The 23825-nt window shown below is 41.3% G+C and overlaps 1 long non-coding RNA gene across 1 annotated transcript in view; it reads left to right on the top strand.

Moving 5' to 3' along the window:
• LOC118908801 (uncharacterized) overlaps positions 1-23825 on the top strand; it is a 163560-nt gene that overhangs the window by 1549 nt on the left and 138186 nt on the right. The window lies entirely within an intron of this gene.

The raw sequence follows: 23825 nt of genomic DNA, 5'->3' as shown, positions 1-23825 counted from the left end.
CGTATTTATTTTGTAACTGGAGGTTTCTACTCATTGACCACCTTTTTGCCCCTCCCCACCCTTCAACTCTGGCAATCCCCAATCTATCCTGTCTGAGTTTGCCTTTTTTTTTTTTTAGATTACACATATAAGTGATATGTACAGTATTTGTCTTTCTCTTGTTTCAGTTAGCAGAATTCCTATAAGGTCCATTCTGTTTGTCAGAAGCAGAATTTCCTTTTTTATGGCTGAACAATATTCATTGTGTGTACGTGTGTGTGTGCATGCGTGTGTGTACACCCATATACATGTGTATGTACTTATGTGTGTGTGTTTGTGTATATATATATATATATATAATTGTGTGTGTGTTCACAACCTCTTGATAGTATTGCCTAATTAATCTGTAAATCCCTTAAAGGAGTTCTATCCTAATTGGCTTATAGATAAATAGATAAATAAGCACTCACATAAATTATCTTCCTAAATTCCCAGAAATGTAGGAACCAACTCAAATATTTTTCAAATTTACATGGGTTGGGTAAATCTTTGTTAAATAAGGCTACTTTGATATTGTTGATTTAATAACACAAGTATGTCCTCAGAGTTGTCAACATTAAATATAATACAAGCATTCATTTCTATTCTACTTTGCTTTATTTACTAATCAAATGAATTAATAATATGTATGCTACATGTTTAAGATTATACATACCGCGTTCGCCCCTTGTTGCGGTGACGACAGCGATACGTACACAGACCTGGTTCACTTCAGTTCTTTATTGTTGCTCGGAAGGCCGGGAGAAGGTGAGTGAGAAGAAGCAACAGCCGGGGGGAGCGAATGAGAAGAAGAATGAGGGGAGAGAGGGAGACAGAGATTGAGAGAGTGGGAAAGAGAGTGAGTGCTTCTTTCCTGCTTATGCCTTATATAAAGGAAGCTGGCCTATGGTGATCAAGCCTATAGGAGCAACTTCCTTATGCTAATGCCACCTAACCAGGCAGGGTGGCGCCCAGGAAGCGTGCGCCACCTTAGGGCATTGGTCAACTAGAGTGGAAGGGCGGTGTTCAGCCATAGTGGGACTCAGCCTCGGCCGTAGGCCGGCCCCTACATCTCCCCCTTTTTTGTTTTTTAGCACAATGAGGCTCGGGGACCATGCCTGTCTTAGGTTGTCAGGGAGGTGCAGCATCCTTACCCGTCATAAGGCAACAGACAGCTAAGGTCTGCGCCCTGTCTTAGGTTGGTATGCGTACCTCCTGATCTTACCCGTCTTTGACTACTGGTCCAACATATTGTGCTACACCCTAGGGGAGATGCCTTCTTCTATAGCTGCCATGGCCTGCACCAGAGCCATCGCCCGCACTTTCCGATGTTGCCATTGCATGGAACAGAACACCCATGCCTGACCAGGCTTTGGTGGCATTTAGCACGGCTTCAGCAAACTGAGCTACAGACAGCGCCTCTAACTTTTGGGGACTAACATTCAATATTTCTAGCCATAGCTGAGTGGTGAGCACATCAAACTCACTGGACCAATTGGTGGATAACATCTTGCCTAATTTCCTCGACAGATTGGCAGCTTTAGAGAGGTTATGAAAGGAATGCCAGTAACACATAGAGCTGTCAAAAGGCAGATATGGGAGATTAAGTGTACTATAGGTAGAGAAAAAGGCAGGAAAGGTATGTGCAGTTTCAGTCACCGGGAGTGGAATAGGCCAAGCCTTCACCAGACCCCATAGTTCTCTGTGTTCCGCTATCGCCTGCTGAAGAATCAGTAGCAGGATGAGCATCAGTGGCATCGGCATCTCGCACTTCCGGTTCTGGTCTTGCCACTCTCCGTGTCAGGCGTTCAGGCACCCAGATGGGATTGTTTCGGTCCTGTGGGAAAACACAAACAGAGCCTCGGCTCCAGATTAACACTGGATCCGGGCCTTTCCATGATCCTTCCAATACATCCTTCCACATAACTGCGGGCATGTCTTTAGGCCTGGAACGGCGATTATGCCGCTCTGCTGCACTGTGGCCATCTTTGTCCAATGTCAAAAAATTTAAAATGAACAATATGATGTTAAGTTTGTCTCTGGGGGATCTGAAGTCTGCCCCTATTCCCCCTTTTTGTTTATAGAGAACATTTTTAAGGGTCAGGTTGGCGCGCTCTACCACCGCCTTGCCCTTGAGGGTTATAGGGAATGCCCGTGGTGTGGGTGATATCCATTGTTTTTAAAAAGCTGAGGAGCGATTGGGATGTATATGCTGGCCCATTGTCAGTTTTTAAATGTTTGGGCTTTCCCCAGGCCGAAAATGCCTGGAGGCAGTGAGATATGACATCTCTAGATTTTTCTCCTGTATGGCAAGAGGCAAAAATGATGCCTGAGCAGGTGTCTACAGACACATGGACATATTTCATCTTACCGAATTCTGGAATATGGGTAACATCCATTTGCCAAATGTGATTGGGGAGTAGCCCCTTTGGATTAACTCCTTCTGAGATGGAGGGTAGGAGTGTGACACACCATTTGCAACTGACTACTATGGCTCTTGCTTGGTCTCTAGTAATATTATATTTTAGGCGAAGGGTATGTGCATTGACATGGAATTGTTTGTGAAATTGAGCAGCTTGTTCTACAGGGTCAAATAGAGCTAAGATGTTAAACTCACGGGTCAGGGCATCGGCACGTCTGTTTCCCTCAGCAATGGGTCCTGGGAGGGAAGTGTGGGCTCTTACATGTCCAATAAAGAAAGGTTCTGATCGAGTCCATATTAGTTGTTGTAGCTTTCTAAAAATGTTGGCAACGGGGGAAGACTGGCTAATATAACTTACATTCTCTAAGATGGACACAGCATTCACTACATACTGACTATCTGCTAAAAGGTTAAAAGGTTCCTGTGAGAAAAGCGTAAAGGCTTGTGCTACAGCCAACAGCTCTGTTTGTTGGGCTGAAGTGGTTGGAAAACTGAATGTCCAAGATTGGTCACCAGTGACCACAGTCCCAATGCCATTCTTTGACCCATCAGTGAACACCACCTTGGCTTTGGGTATGGGATTACATCTTGTGTTTTTAGGAAAGATGACGGGATTAGAGAGGCAGAACTGTAGCCAAGGATGTTTTGGGTAGTGGTTGTCAAAGGAAGCATTGGTGATGGTGTAAGCAACAGCCCATGCATCACAGCATGCAGTAAGACATTCAATCTGCTCAGCAGTATAAGGCGTTATTATTATGTTTGGGGGAATCCCAAATGTTTTTATAGCTGTTCTGATTCCCTTGATGATCAAATCAGCTATACTCTGAGGATACCATCTTAATGTTTTTCCTGGAGAGTGGGCCAGATATACCCAGAGAATTGGCCCTTCCTGCCAAAGTACCCCTGTTGGGCTATTATTACTGGGTATCACTATAAGGAATAGCAATTTGCCATAGTCTATTCTGTCTACCTGGGCAAGCTGCAAGCGGGATTGGACTAGGCTCAAGGCTTCCTTGGCTTGCTTACTGAGAGAGCGCGGAGATGATAAATCAGAATCGCCCTTCAGTGTCTCATATAATGGACTGAGCTCTTCATCTGTAAGCTTTAGGAATGGCCTTACCCAATTTATATCTCCAAGTAGTTTTTGAAAATCATTAAGGGTTTTTAATTGATCTGTTCTTATGGTTATTTTTAATGGCCTAGCAATAGTATCTTCCAATTTAATTCCTAAATACTGTTTGGTGCAAGTTGCCTGTATTTTCTCTGGTGCTGGTTCCAGGCCCCATATCTTAAAGTGTGCTTGCAGGAAGCAGAGGGCTTCTTCTACTTTACTATTCTTTTCATGACATAAGAGAATATCATCCATATAATGATAGATAATTACATCAGGGAACTTTTTTATAACTTCTGCCAGGGCCTCATGCACATACAACTGGCACATAGTAGGGCTATTTGCCATGCCTTGTGGCAACACTTTCCACTCATACCGCTCATCTGGGCAATCGTGGTTGATGGCTGGTACAGTGAAGGCAAACTTTTTACAGTCCTCAGAATGAAGAGGGATGGAAAAGAAACAATCTTTGATATCTATTACAATTGATTTCCAATCTTTTGGCAGGGCCATAGGCAATGGTAAACCTAATTGCACTGATCCCATGAGAATCATCTGATTATTTACAGCTCTTAAATCATGCAGCAATCTCCATTTTCCTGACTTCTTTCTTATGACAAATATGGGTGTATTCCATGGGGAAGTAGAACTTTGAAGATGCCCTGCGGCAATTTGCTCTTGCACTAATGTGTGGGCTGCTTCTTTTTTCTCTCTGGTAAGGGGCCACTGAGGAACCCACACGGGCTCCTCTGATCGCCATTGTATTTTTAATTGCTGTCTTCCCTCAATGGCCCCGAGGGAAAACCCAGTCCTGGGCCTCCAACCCTACTGGGTACCACTCCTGAAAGTGGGATAGGTGTCTCTCTGCCAGTCAGGTTTTTTCCTATGCCTCCGGCTCCTGTATAGCCCTGCTTCCTCATAATGGACTTTGCCTGATTACTATAGAAGGTTTCTGTTGTTAGTTTAAGATTCATCTGGGTTAGTATGTCTCTTCCCCAGAGAGACACCGGTATGTTCAGCACATAAGGTTGAATTACTCCCTCATGTCCCTCCGGGTCCTTCCAGGGGAGTGTGGCAGCACTACATAATGGGGCTTGGGCTATGCCTAGCCCTCTTAAAGTCTGAGCAGCTCGGTTTAAAGGCCAATCTTTTGGCCACTCATCTTCCCTTATAATGCTGCGATCTGCTCCTGTGTCTAATAGTCCTAAGAAGTTCCTATCTCTAATCTTTAGGACAAGCATAGGCCTGTCTCCCAGCTCTAATGTGAGACAGGTCAGAGGGGCCCCAGATGATCCAAATCCTGATTGACCTCTTTTCATGTTGTTATTCCCATATTGTCTATGCTTACTAGGAAGCATAAGAATTTGAGCAATGCGGTCTCCAGAATTAATGGCTGTAACGCCTCTTGGGGAGGAGACCATAATCTTTACTACTCCCTCATAATCTGGGTCAATAACTCCTGGGTGTACTATTAATCCTGCTTTAGTTGTGGAACTCCGGCCCAATAGAAGTCCCACTGTCTCTTTAGGCAATGGTCCTTTAAAGTCTGACTCTACTAACTGGACTCCCATCTCGGGAGTCAGTACGAGTCTGGTGGTGGCACGGATGTCCACTCCTGCGCTCCCTGAGGTGGCTCTCCTTGGTTCTTCAACTCCAAGCTGGATCCTTGATCTGTCAGATGAAAATGTGTCCTGGGAATTTGTTGGATCACCCCATACATTTGAGGGCCCTGAGGTGGGGGGCCCAGCCTCCCGTTTTTTGCCTGTTGCGGGGGTAGTGGGCGTCCCTCCACATCTACTACTGATCTGCACTCTCTTGCCCAATGGTTTCCTTTTCTACATCTGGGACATAATCTCGGTTGTGGTTGGATGTTGGTTACACTGGCTCCTCCTCCGCCTAATTTCGGGCAATCTCGCTTTAAATGACCCATCTGCTTGCAATAGAAGCATGCCCTGGGAGGGGTAGCCCTGCTGCGCGCATTTTGCAGTCCCTGAGTTATGGCTGCAGCCATTACCTGTCCTTGCACTACAGTGTCATTGATGTCCCTGCAAACTTTGAGGTACACATTTAAATCTTTATTTTTCCAAGGTCTGATAGCCTCTTTACACCATTTATTTGCTTGCTCATAGGCCAACTGTTTTACTAGGGGCATTGCTGTGTCAACATCTCCAAATATACGGCCTGCAGTTTGCATCAACCTTGCCAAGAAGTCTGCATAAGGCTCATTTGGTCCTTGGAGTACTTTAGATAATTGACCCTGTAAATCACCAATGCCCTGGAGTGTTTTCCAGGCCTTGACAGCTGCTGTAGCTATTTGCATATACACAGCAGGAGGGTAATTTATCTGATTATGCTGTCCTAGGTAAGGTCCTGTGCCCATTAGCATCTCCAGGTTCCACTGATTGTTCCCTGCGGCAGCGTTGCTCCGGGCAGTGTCTTGAGAAAGCTCTGCCCACGCAGTTTTGAATAGCAGGTACTGACCTCCAGTAAGGCATGCTCTGGCTACATTAGCCCAATCATCTGGTGTTAGATTCTGAGTGGCTAATGACTCCACTATGGCCACAGTGAACGCTGCTTGCACTCCATAGGTGGTGGCAGCTTCCTTTAGGCTTTTAACAAGCTTAAAATCTAGGGCTTGATGGTATCTTTGCTGGGTGTTTGGATCTTCTATTACTGGGAAGACTGCATTCCCCTCCATGGTTAGCCATTCCCTCCATCTATTCTTGCCCAATTGTTCTTGGCACCCCTGGCCACCACAATATGAGTAACTCTGGTAAAGGGGTGGCTCTGCTCTATAGGTTGGAGAGCAAGATGGATAATCTGGGGCGGTTGGCACAATCTCTTCTACCTTACTGCTCTTATTGGGAAGAGGGGCTGAGCTAGTCTCTCCTTCCTCTCTGCTTATTCTCAGTCGGCTCAGTGAGGAGCACAATGTGGGCCGATGTCCTCTCTGAGCAGCCCTAGCCTCTAACTCTTCTCCTGATAATTCTTGGTCCTCTTCCTCATCAGAGGACCCCCCCTGTGTAGATCCACTTTCAGATGCTCTCGCAGAGGCTCTTTCCTCTTTCACTTCCTCAAGAATCTCCTCTCCCTCCCTTATGGCCTCTCTACAACTAGGTTTATTCTCCTTTAGGCAGCTCTTAACCAGCCCCCATATGGGGAGCGTCCCAGCCGGGAGCGGCTCCCTGCGATCTGCGCTGCGCAGATCCTCGCCTAACTTTCCCCACACGGGGGTAGTGATTCTTCCTGCATCTAGGAACCACGGAGCATGCTTCTCCACCGTGTGGAGGAAAGCCCTTGCGGTTTTTGTTTTTAATGAGGTTCCGTTGGCCCTCAGGAGTGCTCTCAAAGGCTCTTCTACTCTAATTCGAGACTCTTCAGATCCCATGTTAGCGATTAAAGGATAAAAGGCTACTTCTAAGTTTATGGGTAAAGGGAACTCTTATCGCTAACCTGCATTCGTCGCTATACCGCGAACTTTCCTTGCTTCGTCGCTTTCCCGCGAACTTTCCTGGCTTCGTCGCTTTCCCGTGAACTTTCACTGGCGCCCTAACTTTTCATAACATTTTTGACAAAACAAAACAGTACAACAAAGAACACTATGACGGACAGACAAAACAGAAATCCCCACCACAGCCGCTTGCTATCTCCTTTCCTACTCCTACATTTGCTTTGCTCGTTGGTCCACTCACCCTTCTCATCTGAGGCGCCTTCCCGAGCAATCCTTCCGAACGGGGTCCACAGGTACTGCTTCAGGGTAAGAAGCTCTATGGCGTCTGCGTCCACTAGTTTCTCCTCTGGGTGGTTGGAGAAAAAATTCCCGGGTTTCGGCACCAGATACCGCGTTCGCCCCTTGTTGCGGTGACGACAGCGATACGTACACAGACCTGGTTCACTTCAGTTCTTTATTGTTGCTCGGAAGGCCGGGAGAAGGTGAGTGAGAAGAAGCAACAGCCGGGGGGAGCGAATGAGAAGAAGAATGAGGGGAGAGAGGGAGACAGAGATTGAGAGAGTGGGAAAGAGAGTGAGTGCTTCTTTCCTGCTTATGCCTTATATAAAGGAAGCTGGCCTATGGTGATCAAGCCTATAGGAGCAACTTCCTTATGCTAATGCCACCTAACCAGGCAGGGTGGCGCCCAGGAAGCGTGCGCCACCTTAGGGCATTGGTCAACTAGAGTGGAAGGGCAGTGTTCAGCCATAGTGGGACTCAGCCTCGGCCGTAGGCCGGCCCCTACAATACAAATGATAAATTTAATTTTAATAAAATTGAGTCATTATTAGGACAAACTTTATTTCAACAATAATTATGTCTTGTAATGTCTGCCCAAAAATAGTTTCCAAACTATTTTTGATAAAGTGCAGACTTGGAGTTATGCAAAGTTAAGTCATAGATACCTGTATCTAAATAATTTCTAAACAATATAAAATATAATATAAAATACTGAAACATTATTAAGGATAAGCTTAAATTTCTATACTTTTGGCCTCATATTTATATGGTACATGTTGCCTAAAAATATATTGGTCTGTTAATAAGCCTGTGCTTGCCACATTAAAAATTATACCATAAAAAGCATATATCTCTAGAGATTGTGAGATGGTACATTCATAAAATTTGCTAATTTATTACAGAGTACTGGTATATGACAGTTTACTTTCTAGTTTTCTCTGCAAAATAAAGGTTATTAATGCTTAAAATGTTTAATTAGTATATTAAAATAAACTATTAAAAACAATAAAAGTGAAGGAAAATCTTTATATATGGAGTGTCACAGTTCAAGTCACAGGCAGAGGCTAACTCCGGTCCTCAGCTCTTGTGGTGATGGAGAGTATGATTCTCTCCACCCTACCCCTGGTGAACAACAAGAGACAAGAGGTTGCAGTAAGCTAAGCAACAAAAGAAGTTTATTGGCAGCAGATATGGTCCATAGACAGGCCAGGCTGTCATAAGAGAGTTAAACTGCTGCTAAAAACAGGCAGTTTTTTACTTTTGCCCTCCTGTAACAGGGTGGGGACTACTTAAACTTTCACATTTTACTTCTTTCTACTGCCCAACCTTCGTGTAACTAATTCCTCCTTGTGCATGTTCTTTCCCAGAACTCAGTCTGTTTTATATTCATGAACTCCTGTGCTTAAAAGATGAGATGTTGATGAGCATATCATGAGACTTAAGGCTACCTGGGGTCAGTTTTTCTTAAAAGTGAACATGCTTGAGTTGGGAGAAGTTCCTTCTTGCAGTCTGTGGCCCCTGTCTGGCAACTTTCTCACCACACACTGTGGGATGACTATCTCTGATTGGACTAACACGTGAGCAACTGCCTATGATTTCAAACCACTGGCAACTCAGAAATCCTTCACCCTTTCCTAACCAGTATCTGCTGTTCATGTCTACCTGCTACCTACTCTATGAAATGGAGTATAAGAGGAAGTTAGGCTGTGTTTTTATATGAAAAGTATACAAGGAATTGAGGATTTTTTGTTTTCATTTTTTTTTTGGAAAAAATAGGAGAGATTTTGTCCTTATGTTAAATGAGAAACAAAGAAAAAGAAGAAATGGATAAAACCTTAATGGATATAAAAAGTTGTAGGGGTTTACAGGGAAGGAATTTTGTGTTGTGAGGTCAAACTGGTAAGGATTAAATGGATATACTTAAGATTCATTTTAAAATGAGTCCAATAATGCATTGATACAACCAAGAGTTTGATTTATACTCTGTTAAAATAACAGAGTTTCTTAGATTACTGGTCTGTTTTTAATAGGAGATTGTACAAGGTTTTTCTTTACTTTTTGAGTAATTTACCTTGGAAACAAAGATTCTGTGAATTATTAAAATGATACCTTATGCTTAGTGTTGTCTTTGTTATGCCTTTGATTACTTAAGATAACTGTCTTCTCACTGTTAAGAGATAAGGTATTTTGTTTTTATTTCCTGTGTATATCCTGAAGTCTTCCATTGTTACTTTTGTTAAATAGATAACTAAATACTATTTCACAATGAAATATATATTAGAGCTCTCCAGAGAAACAGTGCCATATGTACACACCCTAGAGAACTATAATAAATTTTCCATTTACTGTATATATTACAGTAAATCTCATATATATATATTACACACACACACATATATATATGTATGTATGTATGTATGTATAACATAAATCTCTCATATATATGAATTGGCTCACACAGTTATGGAGGCTGAGAAGTCCAACATTCTTTCATCAGCAAGCTAGAGAACTGGGAATGCTGGTGGTATAATTTAGCTTAAGATAAAAGTGGAGAACTAAGGCATTACTGGTGCAAGTCCAATGTCCAAAGGCTAGAGAACCAAGAGCTCTGATGTCTGATGTCCCAGGGTGAGAAAAAGTGGATATCCAGCTTACGCAGAGACACAGGAAAGTTGTCCTTCATTTATGGCTTTTTAGTTCTGTTCAGGCTCTCTGTTCTAATTAGACGGTGCCTACCCATATCACTGAGGGTGGATCTCTTTACTTGGCCTGCTGCATCAAATGCTAATCCCATCCAGAAATGCTCTCATGAACACACCCAGGAAAAATGTTTTATGAGCCTTCTGGACTTCCCTTAGCCCCAGTCAAGCTTGCCCATAAAATTAATCACCCCAAGACTTCCCCTTGCCAACCTGACAACTTAGGCATAGCCTTGAAGAATACTTAATCTCCAAATCATAGTAACAAGGTCAGAATTCTTCCTAACATGATAAAACTATCCTAGGTACAACTAAAAACATACTTACCTCTTCCCCAGAAGAAGAGGTAAAGTCCTTGAGTGAAGATTACTATTCTCTTTGATATCCAGAAACAGTCTGATGTAAAATTAACACTACTTGAATACTATGATATAATTTCAGTTCACCTCATGTTACATGATAAAGAAATAAAAGAGGATAGAAAACAGGTATTAGCTTAATGTATGTTATATATACACTCAAATGTATTCATAACAAAATGAGGGAATACTCATGACAATTACAGTCATTGTGTCTGTAACTCGTCACTTAGTGGTAGCTGGTGTTTATAACTTCCTTCTTCTATTAAAATGTCTGTATTCCCTTTGCAGCAAGCTTCTTTTTTAGCTGTCTGTGGTTTTTTTAACCACTGAGGTAAACCGAATCTTCAATCCTGAAGCTTCTGGGCCATTCCTAATCCTGTGTGGATTAGATGGCTGTAGTTTTCCATTGATCTTGATCACAGGGCATGATTATCCTAAGGTCTATGGGATACACCGTATTCCAGATATACTCTTCCTTACGTCCCTTGTGGAGTAATTGTCAAATTTATCCTTGATGCTGACAGAGATTCTTGACCAGACTTTACTCAGGTTCCTGAGCCTTCTCCTAGGCTCATTTGGATACATGTTTGTGAAAAACCTGAGCAAGAACCTAGCTAAGTCATTTTAACAAGAGGGTTCCACCCCCTGTGTCTAGCCACTGTCAGTATCTATAAAGTTTCTCGTCTTCCACCATTCAGTATGTGATGCCTGATCAGACTACCTGTCTTCAGCAAGTATCCTGTGAGGTCAGTTAACCAGAAATCCCTTTACCCTAATGTTTCTTCATAGTAATTTTCCACTCACTAACACCCACAAGACTCCTTGGCTATAAATTCTCACTTGCCCCTGCTGCATTTGGAATTTCATCTTCTGACACACAAATGTCATTCCATTAAGTCTAGAGTAGTTGAAATGCTCCCTTACTTTGTCCAATCAGCATAATGGCATTGGTGTAATGGGCTGGTGTGATATTTTGTGGAATAGAAATGTGATCAACCTTGTAAACAAAATTTTGACATAGGGCTGGAGAGTTAATATATCCCTAAGGTAGGCCAGTGAAGATGTGTTGCTGGCCTTGCCTGCTGCCAGGTAACTGCTTCCAGAAGGCATTATGGTGAGGTGTGCAGAAAAAGGTCAGGGTATGTGAATTTTCTCTATCAATAATAAAACCACATCTGGTGTAGCAGCTGCAGTCATCACTGTGTTTATCATGCAATAATCCACTGGCATTCTTCAATATACCTATCTTCTACCCATTCCAAATACAAGAGTTGAAAGAGGGACTTTTAAGCACTGTCTCCTTAAAGTCAGTCTTAGTTTCTTAAAGTTTCCAGGTCATGTCTGATTAATTCTCAAATATAATATTCTGGTAATACAGCTGGTGTTTCCAACTGTGTCCTGTTACAATGAGAAGATATTTTATTGAACTTTTGCAAATAAGTATATTGCCATAAATATAAGAATACTTACTAAGAGCTTTTGAATGCTAGAGAAATCAAATAGAAAAACTAATTGATGTATCTTTGTTCACAAAGGTATACTTTAGCAAATTGCTGTGCATTACAATAGATTAAGTGTTCCTTCAATCTGGAAAACAAAACCAGTTTTTAATAAAAACAGCAAATTTTCAAACATTTTATGCCATTTTATTGATATGGAGTATTAGTTATATATGTCATGAAAAATTTTAATGTAACCTGACAATGAGGTATTGACAAATTGATTAATTCTGATTTGACAGTGCATCCATGTGACTTAACAGAAAATAAACTAAATTAGTTTAGCATCATCTTTCTTTTATAAGATGATATAGAATATAGCTTGAGATTTTCCAGGGGCATTATGGGCATTCTTAAATTTGGATTGAGGTAAAAAAGACTCCATCTAATACTTCATTTGGGCACATTCTCAAAAATGCCAAAAGGTTGAACACTACACAGTCATTATTTTTTTTTAATTTTTATTTTGGTATCATTAATCTACAATTACAAGAAGGACATTATGTTTACTAGGTTCCCCCCTTCACCAAGTCCCCCCTACATCCCCATTCACAGTCACTGTCCATCAACATAGTAAGATGCTGTAAAATCACTACTTGTCTTCTTTGTTGCACAGCCCTCCCCGTGCCCCCCCTACACTATACATGCTAATCGTAATGCCCCCTTTCTTTTTTTCACACCCTTATCCCTCCCTTCCCACCTGTCCTCCCCAGTTCCTTTCCCTTTGGTAACTATTAGTCCATTCTTGGGTTCTGTGCTTCTGCTGCTGTTTTGTTCCTTCAGTTTTCTTTTGTTCTTATACTCCACATATGAGTGAAATCATTTGGTACTTGTCTTTCTCCACCTGGCTTATTTCACTGAGCATAATACCCTCTAGCTCCATCCATGTTGTTGCGAATGGTAGGATCTGTTTTTTTCTTATGGCTGCATAATATTCCATTTTGTATATGTACCACATATACTTTATCCATTCATCTACTGATGTACATTTAGGTTGCTTCCATATCTTGGCTATTGTAAATAGTGCAGTGATAAATATAGGGGTGCATCTGTCTTTTTCAAACTGGAGTGCTGCATTCTTAGGGTAAATTCCTAGAAGTGGAAATCCTGGGTCAAATGGTATTTCTATTTTGAGCATTTTGAGGAACCTCCATATTGCTTTCCGCAATGATTGAACTAATTTACATTCCCACCAGCAGTGTAGGAGGCTTCCCCTTTCTCCACAACCTCGCCAACATTTGTTGTTGTTGGTCTTTTGGATGGTAGCCATCCTTACTGGTGTGAGGTGAAACCTCATTGTGGTTTTAATTTGCATTTCTCTGATGACAAGCGATGTGGAGCATCTTTTCATGTGTCTGTTGGCCATCTGAATTTCTTCTTTAGAGAACTGTCTATTCAGCTCCTCTGCCCATTTTTTAATTGGATTATTTGCTTTTTGTTTGTTGAGGTGTGTGAGTTCTTTATATATTTTGGATGTCAACCCTTTATTGGATCTGTCATTTACGAATATATTCTCCCATACTGTAGGATACCTTTTTGTTCTATTGACGGTGTCCTTTGCTGTACAGAAGCTTTTCAGCTTGATATAGTCCCATTTGTTCATTTTTGCGTTTGTTTCCCTTGCCCAGGGAGATATGTTCAAGAAGAGGTCACTCATGTTTATGTCTAAGAGATTTTTGCCTATGTTTTTTTCTAAGAGTTTTATGGTTTCATGACTTACATATAAGTCTTTGATCCATTTCAAATTTACTTTTGTGTATGGGGTTAGACAGTGATCCAGTTTCATTCTCTTACATGTAGCTGTCCAATTTTTGCCAGCACCATCTGTTGAATAGACTGTCATTTGCCCATTGTGTGTCCATGGCCCCTTTATCAAATATTAGTTGACCATATATATTTGGGTTAATGTTTGGAGTCTCTATTCTGTTCCATTGGTCTGTGGCTCTGTTCTTGTGCCAGTACCAAATTGTCTTGATTACTATGGCTTTGTAGTAGAGTTTGAAGTTGGGGAGTGAGATCTCCCCCACTTTATTCTTCCTTCTCAGGATTGCTTTAGCTATTCGGGGTCTTTGGTGTTTCCATATGAATGTTTGAACTATTTGTTCCAGTTCGTTGAAGAATGCTGTTCGTAGTTTGATAGTGATTGCATCGAATCTGTATATTGCTTTGGGCAGGATGGCCATTTTGACGATATTAATTCTTCCTAGCCAGGAGCATGGGATGAGTTTCCATTTGTTAGTGACCTCTTTAATTTCTCTTAAGAGTGTCTTACAGTTTTCAGGGTATAGATCTTTCACTTCCTTTGTTAGGTTTATTCCTAAGTATTTTATTCTTTTTGATGCTATTGTGAATGGAATTTTCTTCCTGATTTCTCTTTCTATTAGTTTATTGTTAGTGTATAGGAAAGCACAGATTTCTGTGTGTTAATTTTTTATCCTGCAACATTGCTGAATTCCGATATTAGCTGTAGTAGTTTCGGAGTGGAGTCTTTAGGGTTTTTTATGTACAATATCATGTCATCTACAAATAGTGACAGTTTGACCTCTTCTTTACCAATCTGGATTCCTTGTATTTCTTTGTTTTGTCTAATTGCCGTGGCTAGGACCTCCAGTACTATGTTGAATAACAACGGGGAGAGTGGGCATCCCTGTCTTGTTCCCGATCGCAGAGGAAAAGCTTTCAGCTTCTCGCTGTTTGGTATGATGTTGGCTGTGGGTTTATCATATATGGTCTTTATTATATTGAGGTACTTGCCCTCTATACCCATTTTGCTGAGAGTTTTTACCATGAATGGATGTTGAATTTTATCGAATGCTTTTTCAGCATCTATGGAGATGATCATGTGGTTTTTGTCTTTCTTTTTGTTGATGTGGTGGATGATGTTGATGGATTTTCGAATGTTGTACCATCCTTGCATCCCTGGGATGAATCCCACTTGGTCATGGTGTATGATCCTCTTGATGTATTTTTGAATTCGGTTTGCTAATATTTTGTTGAGTATTTTTGCATCTACGTTCATCAGGGATGTTGGTCTGTAGTTTTCTGTTTTGTTGGGGTCTTTGCCTGGTTTTGGTATTAGGGTGATGTTGGCTTCATAGAATGAGTTTGGGAGTATTCCCTCCTCTTCTATTTTTTTTTTAGAGGGCATCTCTCATATTTATTGATCAAATGGTTGTTAACAACATAAAAATTCTGTATAGGGGACTCAATGCACAGTCTTTAATCAACCCCAAGCCTATATCTCAACAGTCTCCAATCTTCTGAAGCATAACAAACAAGTTCTTACATGGTGAACAAGGTCTTACATGGTGAATAAGTTCTTACATGGTGAACACTGCAAGGGCAGTCACAGCACAGAGACTTTCGGTTTTGATCACACATCATGAACTATAAACAATCAAGTCAGATATGATTATTCTTTTGATTTTTATACATGATTTATATGTGAATTCCACATTTCTCCCTTATTGTTATTATTATTTTTTTTAAATAAAGTGCTAAAGTGGTAGGTAGATGCAAGATAAAGGTAGAAAACATAATTTAGTGCTGTAAGAGGGCAAATGTAGTTGATCAGGTCTGTGCCTATAAACTAAGTATTAATCCAAGCCTGACAAGGGCAACAAAACATCCACAGATGCAGAAGATTTCTCTCAAAACAGGGGGGGGGTGAGGTTCTAAGCCTCCCCTCTGTTGGTCCCCAATTTCTCTCCTGATGGCCCCCCTGCGACTGTGCCTGTCTTAGGTTGTTCCTCACTTGAGGAATCTTACCCGTCTCTGGCTAACCAGTCATCTTCCGGGGCCATACAGGGAAATGTAAAGTTGGTAAGTGAGAGAGAAGCCATATTGTTTGAAAAGGTTAGCTTTTTACTTCTTTGCATATTTATGCCCTGTGGCTTCTATGCCCAGCATTTGTGTTGAGGTATCTTTACCACTTGGAAGAATTACGATACTCGGTAATTTCGATATGAGGCACGAATTCTACTTAGGGGTTGTAATTATGAAGGAAGAAGAGAAGCTATAGAAGTAGCAGATGGAAGAAAATCTGGGAAGATTGATTATTTCTTTGACATATCTTCTTGTAGTGTAACATAAGCATGTATAGGTTTTAAATTACTAATTAAATTGTGTACACACATTAACATAATAGGAATACAGCTACATAACCAAAGCAAACCTACAATTACCAGCCATCTCCAGTGAAACCAAGAAAACCAATTAGGCACCCTAGGCATTTGTGAAAACTTATCAATGATATGATGGATATTGTCTAACTGAATTTGAATATTTTGAGAAAAATCAGACAAATTAAAACAACACATTCCTGGGAACTGTTCACATCCCATGTATTCTTTTAACAGTAGATCATCCATAGTCGCACGATTTTGGAGCACAGCAACTTGCACTTCTCCTAATTCTTGGTTGAGTTCTGACAGTATAGATCCAGTCAAATTTGTTGTTTTACTGTATGCACAGGCCAGCTTAGATATCTCCTTCTTCATTTCAATGGCAAGTCCAGGAACCGGTGGGATGACTGCAGCTACAACTGCAGCAGCGCCAGGATCTTTGTTGAAGTTTTTTGATGTTCATCTTCTGGAATGACTCTTCCAGAGGATGTTAATGTTGGAAGTTCTTCTTCATATCGTATCTTAATTCATTTTCTGTGTAGCCAAATTAGGCTTTGATCCTCTGTATAAACACAAACAAACCCTTTGCCCGCACTTTGATATGACCTTTACAACATTGTGAAGAACCTATTGGAGATCACCACACAGGAACTGCTTTTTTTTTTAACAGAAAGGAATATTATCAGAAAAATGTACTTCCATAGCTGATCATCTGACACCCTTTGAAAGATCAAAATTAAGGATATGTAAAGCATGCATTAATCATTGATTTGCAGTTAGTTTTATCCTATCAGGGAGTAATCCCCCTTTTCTTTTTTTTTGTTATCATTAATCTACAATTACATGAAGAATATTATGTTTACTGGGCTCTCCCCTATACCAAGTCCCCCCCCCCACAAACCCCATTACAGTCACTGTCCATCAGCATAGTAAAATGTTGTAGAATCACTACTTGTCTTCTCTGTGTTGCCCAGCCTCCCCTTTCTCCCACTCCCCACATTATGCATGCTAATCATAATACCCCCTTTCTTCTCCCCCCCCTTATCCCTCCCTACCCACCCATCCTCCCCAGTCCCTTTCCCTTTGGTACCTATTAGTCCATTCTTGGGTTCTGTGATTCTGCTGCTGTTTTGTTCCTTCAGTTTTTCCTTTGTTTTTATACTCCACAGATGAGTAAAATCATTTGGTATTTCTCTTTCTCCGCTTGGCTTATTTCACTGAGCATAATACCTCTAGCTCCATCCATGTTGTTGCAAATGGTAGGATTTGTTTTCTTCTTATGGCTGAATAATGTTCCATTGTGTATATGTACCACATTTTCTTTATCCATTCATGTACTGATGGACACTTAGGTTTCTTCCATTTCTTGGCTATTCTAAGTAGTGCTATGATAAACATAGGGGTGCATCAGTCTTTTTAAAACTGAGCTGCTGCATTCTTAGGGTAAATTCCTAGAAGTGGAATTCCTGGGTCAAATGGTATGTCTATTTTGAGTTTTTGGGGAACCTCCATACTGCTTTCCACAATGGTTGGACTAATTTACATTCCCACCAGCAGTGGTGGGAGGTTCGCCTTTCTCCACAACCTCGCCAACATTTGCTGTTGTTTGTCTTTTGGATGGTAGCCATCCTTACTGGTGTGAGGTGAAACCTCATTGTGGTTTTAATTTGCATTTCTCTGATAATTAGCGATGTGGAGCATCTTTTCATGTGTCTGTTGGCCATCTGAATTTCTTCTTTAGAGAACTGTCTGTTCAGTTCCTCTGCCCATTTTTTAATTGGATTATTTGTTTTTTGTTTGTTGAGGTGTGTGAGCTCTTTATATATTTTGGATGTCAAGCCTTTATCAGATCTTTCATTTACAAATATATTCTCCCATACTGTAGGGTACCTTTTTGTTCTATTGATGGTGTCTTTTGCTGTACAGAAGCTATTCAGCTTAATATAGTCCCATTTGTTCATTTTTGCTTTTGTTTTCCTTGCCCGGGGAGATATGTTCAAGAAGAGGTCACTCATGTTTATGTCTAAGAGATTTTTGCCTATGTTATTTTCTAGAGTTTTATGATTTCATGACTTACATTCAGGTCTTTGATCCATTTCGAATTTACTTTTGTGTATGGGGTTAGACAGTGATCCAGTTTCATTCTCTTACATGTAGCTGTCCAGTTTTGCCAGCACCATCTGTTGAAGAGACTGTCATTTCCCCATTGTATGTCCATGGCACCTTTATAAAATACTAGTTGACCATATATGTTTGAGTTAATGTCTGGAGTCTCTAATCTGTTCCACTGGTCTGTGGCTCTGCTCTTGTGCCAGTACCAAATTGTCTTGATTACTATGGCTTTGTAGTAGAGCTTGAAGTTGGGGAGTGAGATCCCCCCAACTTTATTCTTCCTTCTCAGGATTGCTTTAGCTATTCGGGGTCTTTGGTGTTTCCATATGAATTTTTGAACTGTTTGTTCCAGTTCATTGAAGAATGCTGTTAGTAGTTTGATAGGGATTGCATCGAATCTGTATATTGCTTTGGGCAGGATGGCCATTTTGACGATATTAATTCTTCCTAGTCAAGAGCATGGGATGAGTTTCCATTTGTTAGCATCCCCTTTAATTTCTCCTAAGAGTGTTTTGTTGTTTTCAGGGTATAGGTCTTTCACTTCTTTGGTTAGGTTTATTCCTAGGTATTTTATTCTTTTGGATGCTATTGTGAATGGAGTTGTTTTCCTGATTTCTCTTTCTGTTGATTCATTTTTAGTGTATAGGAAAGCACAGATTTCTGTGTGTTAATTTTGTATCCTGCAACTTTGCTGTATTCCGATATCAGTTCTAGTAGTTTTGGAGTGGAGTCTTTAGGGTTTTTTAATGTACAATATCATGTCATCTGCAAATAGTGACAGTTTAACTTCTTCGTTTCCAATCTGGATTCCTTGTGTTTCTTTGTTTTGTCTGATTGCCGTGGCTAGGACCTCCAGTACTATGTTGAATAACAACGGGTAGAGTGGGCATCCCTGTCTAGTTCCCGATCTCAGAGGAAATGCTTTCAGCTTCTCGCTGTTCAATATAATGTTGGCTGTGGGTTTATCATATATGGCCTTTATTATGTTGAGGTACTTGCCCTCTATACCCATTTTGCTGAGAATTTTTACCATGAATGGATGTTGAATTTTATCGAATGCTTTTTCAGCATCTATGGAGATGATCATGCGGTTTTTGTCTTTTTTTTGTTGATGTGGTGGATGATGTTAATGGATTTTCAAATGTTGTACCATCCTTGCATCCCTGGGATGAATCTCACTTAGTCATGGTGTATGATCCTTTTGATATATTTTTGAATTTGTTTTGCTAATATTTTATTAAGTATTTTAGCATCTACATTCATCAGGGATATTGGTCTGTAATTTTCTTTTTTGTTGGGGTCTTTGCCTGGTTTTGTTATTAGGGTGATGTTATCTTCATAGAATGAGTTTGGGAGTATTCCCTCCTCTTCTATTTTTTGGAAAACTTTAAGGAGAATGGGTATTATGTCTTCTCTGTATGTCTGATAGAATTCCGAGGTAAATCCATCTGGCCCAGGGGTTTTGTTCTTTGGTAGTTTTTTGATTACCACTTCAATTTCGTTGCTGGTAATTTGTCTGTTTCGATTTTCTGTTTCTTTCTGGGTCAGTCTTGGAAGGTTGTATTTTTCTATGATTTTGTCCATTTCTCCTAGGTTTCCCAGCTTTTTAGCATATAGGTTTTCATAGTACTCTCTAATAATTCTTTGTATTTCTGTGGGGTCCGTCGTGATTTTTCCTTTCTCGTTTCTGATTCTGTTGATGTGTGTTGACTCTCTTTTCCTCTTAATAAGTCTGGCTAGAGGCTTATGTATTTTGTTTATTTCTCGAAGAACCAGCTCTTGGTTTCATTGATTTTTGCTATTGTTTTATTCTTCTCAATTTTATTTATTTCTTCTCTGATCTTTATTATATCCCTCCTTCTGCTGACCTTAGGCCTCATTTGTTCTTCTTTTTCCTATTTCAATAATTGTGACATTAGACTATTCATTTGGGATTCTTCTTCCTTCTTTAAATATGCCTGGATTGCTACATACTTTCCTCTTAAGACTGTATCCCACAGTAGTTGGGGCTTTGTGTTGTTGTTGTCGTTTGTTTCCATATATTGCTGTATCTCCATTTTAATTTGGTCATTGATCCATTGATTATTTAGGAGCACATTGGTAAGCCTCCATGTGTTTGTGAGCCTTTTGCTTTCCTTGAAGAATTTATTTCTAGTTTTATTCCTTTGTGGTCTGAAAAGTTGGTTGGTAGGATTTCAATCTTTTGGAATTTACTGAGGCTCTTTTTATGGCCTAGTATGTGGTCTATTCTGGAGAATGTTCCATGTGCACTTGAGAAGAATGTGTATCCTGTTGCTTTTGGATGTAGAGTTCTGTAGATGTCTATTAGGTCCATCTGTTCTAGTGTGTTGTTCAGTGCCTCTGTGTCCTTACTTATTTTTTGTCTGGTGGATCTGTCCTTTGGAGTGAGTAGTGTGTTGAAGTCTCCCAAAATGAATGCATTGCATTCTATTTCCTCCTTTAATTCTGTTAGTATTTGTTTCACATATGTTGGTGCTCCTGTATTGGGTGCATATATATTTATAATGGTTATATCCTCTTGTTGGACTGAGCCCTTTATCAATGTGTAATGTCCTTCTTTATCTTTTGTTACTTTATTTTGAAGTCTATTTTGTCTGATTCTAGTATTGCAACACCTGCTTTTTTCTCTCTGTTGTTTGCATGAAATATCTTTTTCCATCCCTTGACTTTAAGTCTGTGCATGTCCTTGGGTTTGAGGTGAGTCTCTTGTAAGCAGCATATGGATGGCTCTTGCTTTTTTGTCCATTCTATTACTGTGTCTTTTGATTGGTGCATTCAGTGCATTTACATTTAGGGTGATTATTGAAAGGTATGTACTTATTGCCATTGCAGGCTTTAAGTTTGTGGTTACCAAAGGTTCAAGGTTAGCTTCTTTACTATCTTACTGTCTAACTTAACTCGCTTATTGAGCTATTATAAATACGGTCTGATGATTCTTTATTTCTCTCCCTTCTTATTCCTCTTCCTCCCTTCTTCATATGTTGGGTGTTTTGTTCTGTGCTCTTTCTAGGAGTACTCCCATCTAAAGCAGTCCCTGTAAGATGCCCTGTAGAGGTGGTTTGTGGGAGGCAAATTCCCTCAACTTTTGCTTGTCTGGGAATTGTTTAATCCCTCCTTCATATTTAAATGATAATCGTGCTGGATACCGTATTCTTGGTTCGAGGCCCTTGTGTTTTATTGCATTAAGTATGTCATGCCATTCTCTTCTGGCCTGTAGGGTTTCTGTTGAGAAGTCTGATGATAGCCTGATGGGTTTTCCTTTGTAGGTGACCTTTTTTTTCTCTCTGGCTGCCTTTAATACTTTGTCCTTGTCTTTGATCTTTGCCATTTTAACTATTATGTGTCTTGGTGTTGCCCTTCTTGGACCCCTTGTCATGGGAGTTCTGTGTACCTCTGTGGTCTGAGAGGCCATTTCCTCCAATAGTTTGGGGAAGTTTTCAGCAATTATTTCTTCAAAGCCACTTTCTATCCCTTTTTCTCTCTTCTTCTTCTTCTGGTACCCCTATAATGTGAATATTGTTCCGTTTTAATTGGTCACACAGTTCTCTTAAAATTCTTTCATTCCTGGAGATCCTTTTATCTCTCTCTGCATCAGCTTCTTTGCATTCCTGTTCTCTGTTTTCTAGTCCATTAATGGTCTCTTGCATCTCGCCCATTCTGTTTTGAAGTCCTTCCAGAGCTTGTTTTATTTCTGTATTCTCCCTCCTGAGTTCTTGCATATTTCTCTGCAAGTCCATCAGCATGGTTATGACTTTTGTTTTGAATTATTTTTCAGGAAGATTGGTTAAATCTATCTCCCCAGGTTCCTTCTCAGGGGAAGATGTAGAAGATGTCGAAGCTGTCTGGGTTAGTCTTGTCTGGATCAAATTTTTTTGCCTTTTCATGTTGATAGGTGCAGTGGTGAGCTATTGACTCGTCTGTCAGCTGGGAGAGTCAAGCCTCTTTCCACTTGGCTCCTGGCCTTTCTTTACTGGGACAACTGCGACCCCTGGTGGCTTGTGTTGGGCAGTTGCGTGTAGTCTGGGTCTCTGTATCTAGCCCGGCTGGTATGGAGGAAGCTCCCTTGCTGTGGGCGTGGCCAGCCTCAGGCTGCTGCTCTGCTATGGCGGGGCCCCGGAGGGGTAATGGACGGGGGGCTGTTTGGCTCTTTACCTCCATGAGGGGTCTCAGAGCTGTTGCCCAGGGGGTTAGTGCGCCCGGAGTTCCCTGGAATTTCCAGCTGCTGGACTGTGACCTGGGATGTTTCCGTCCAGCTGTGTGGTCCCTGTCCCTTTAAGACTTTAAAAAAGCCGCTCGCTTTTCTTTGTCACAGGGGCACCAGCTGTGGGGACCCACTCACAGGTCTTACTGCCCTGTTTCCCTAGTATCCAGGGCCCCCTGGGCACGTACTGTGTCTGCGCTCTGGCCCGGATGGCTGGGGCTGGGTGTTCGGCAGTCCTGGGCTCCGTCTCCCTCCCGCTCTGCCTGCTCTTCTCCCGCCGGGAGCTGGGGGGAGGGGCGCTCGGCTCCCGCGGGGCCGGGGCTTGTATCTTACCCCCTTCGCGAGGCGCTGGGTTCTCTCAGGTGCGGATGTGGTCTGGATATTGTCCTGTGTCCTCTGGTCTCTATTCTAGGAAGAGTTGTCTTTGCTATATTTTCATAGATATATGTGGTTTTGGGAGGAGATTCCCGCTGTCCTACTCATGCTGCCATCTTGGCTCCACCCCCTCTACCATATATTTTCATCTGAATTGTTCTGACATGGAACAGATATGGTTTCCCATTTATCAATATTTATGGAGATTTTGAAGATGTTCTTTTTCCCTGACATTAATCTGATGGAGGCTGTGGACTCACTTCAAGGTCGGTGATATCTAGCACTGTCTGGATATTGCCAAACCCCATCTGAATGGACAACACATCCAGTTCGGTTTCCAAATAGCCATCTGTTCTTTTTTATCCTCAGGTAGTCCCTTTTTGGGGGTCCCTTGGTGCCTTGAGATCCCTCAGTGGAGGGTAGGTGGCAGAAAAGTCTGGCTTGGTGGACAGATGGTTGGAAGAGGTAGGGGTTTGAAGGAGGACGTATCAAAGAATTTAGGAGGACTAGAGGGAAGATCCAATAAAAGGAGAAGTATCAGCTGTGGTGGGAAGGAGAGATTTAAGGAGCAAGTTCTGGAAATATTTTAAGTTTACCACAGAGTACTTTGACATTCCCAAAATATGCCTGGTGAAATCATATGAACAGAATGAGTTATTGGTGCACCTACCAAACCCTGGTTCAAGAAGGGAGTTTGTAGTCCACTGAGAAGCTCCCATATTGTCAACTGATGATAACTTCATACCTATGAACAGAGAAACTTGGGATTATAACACTTGTGCTTGTTTGGGACTGTTTCTTGGTGGTCTCGGCCTATTAAATAGTGATGCTATAAGCTAGAAATGACTGGGGGCACTCATCTGAACTGAGGCACCCCTTTTGGAACCAGTATTGTGGCTGGACCAGCTCTTGTGGTCTCCTCTAGAGAATATTCAAAACCTTGTGAATTAAAACCTGTCTCTAACACCAACAAGGGGCATTTGTTTGGACCAGTGGTTTAGGGGTTGGACTCATCAATAGATCTCCAATCAGTCAGGCAGGAGTGAGACAGATGTCTCAAAGGTATGCACTTAGGGTCCTGGATTAGGGGTCTGGGACTCCATGATGAATATTATCTGAGTTGTGGCACTCTAACTATCAGAGAAACACTG

The sequence above is a fragment of the Manis pentadactyla genome, chromosome 18 (genome assembly GCF_030020395.1).
Source record: "Manis pentadactyla isolate mManPen7 chromosome 18, mManPen7.hap1, whole genome shotgun sequence".
Lineage (NCBI taxonomy): Eukaryota > Metazoa > Chordata > Mammalia > Pholidota > Manidae > Manis > Manis pentadactyla.
This window is presented reverse-complemented; position numbering and strand designations above follow the sequence as displayed.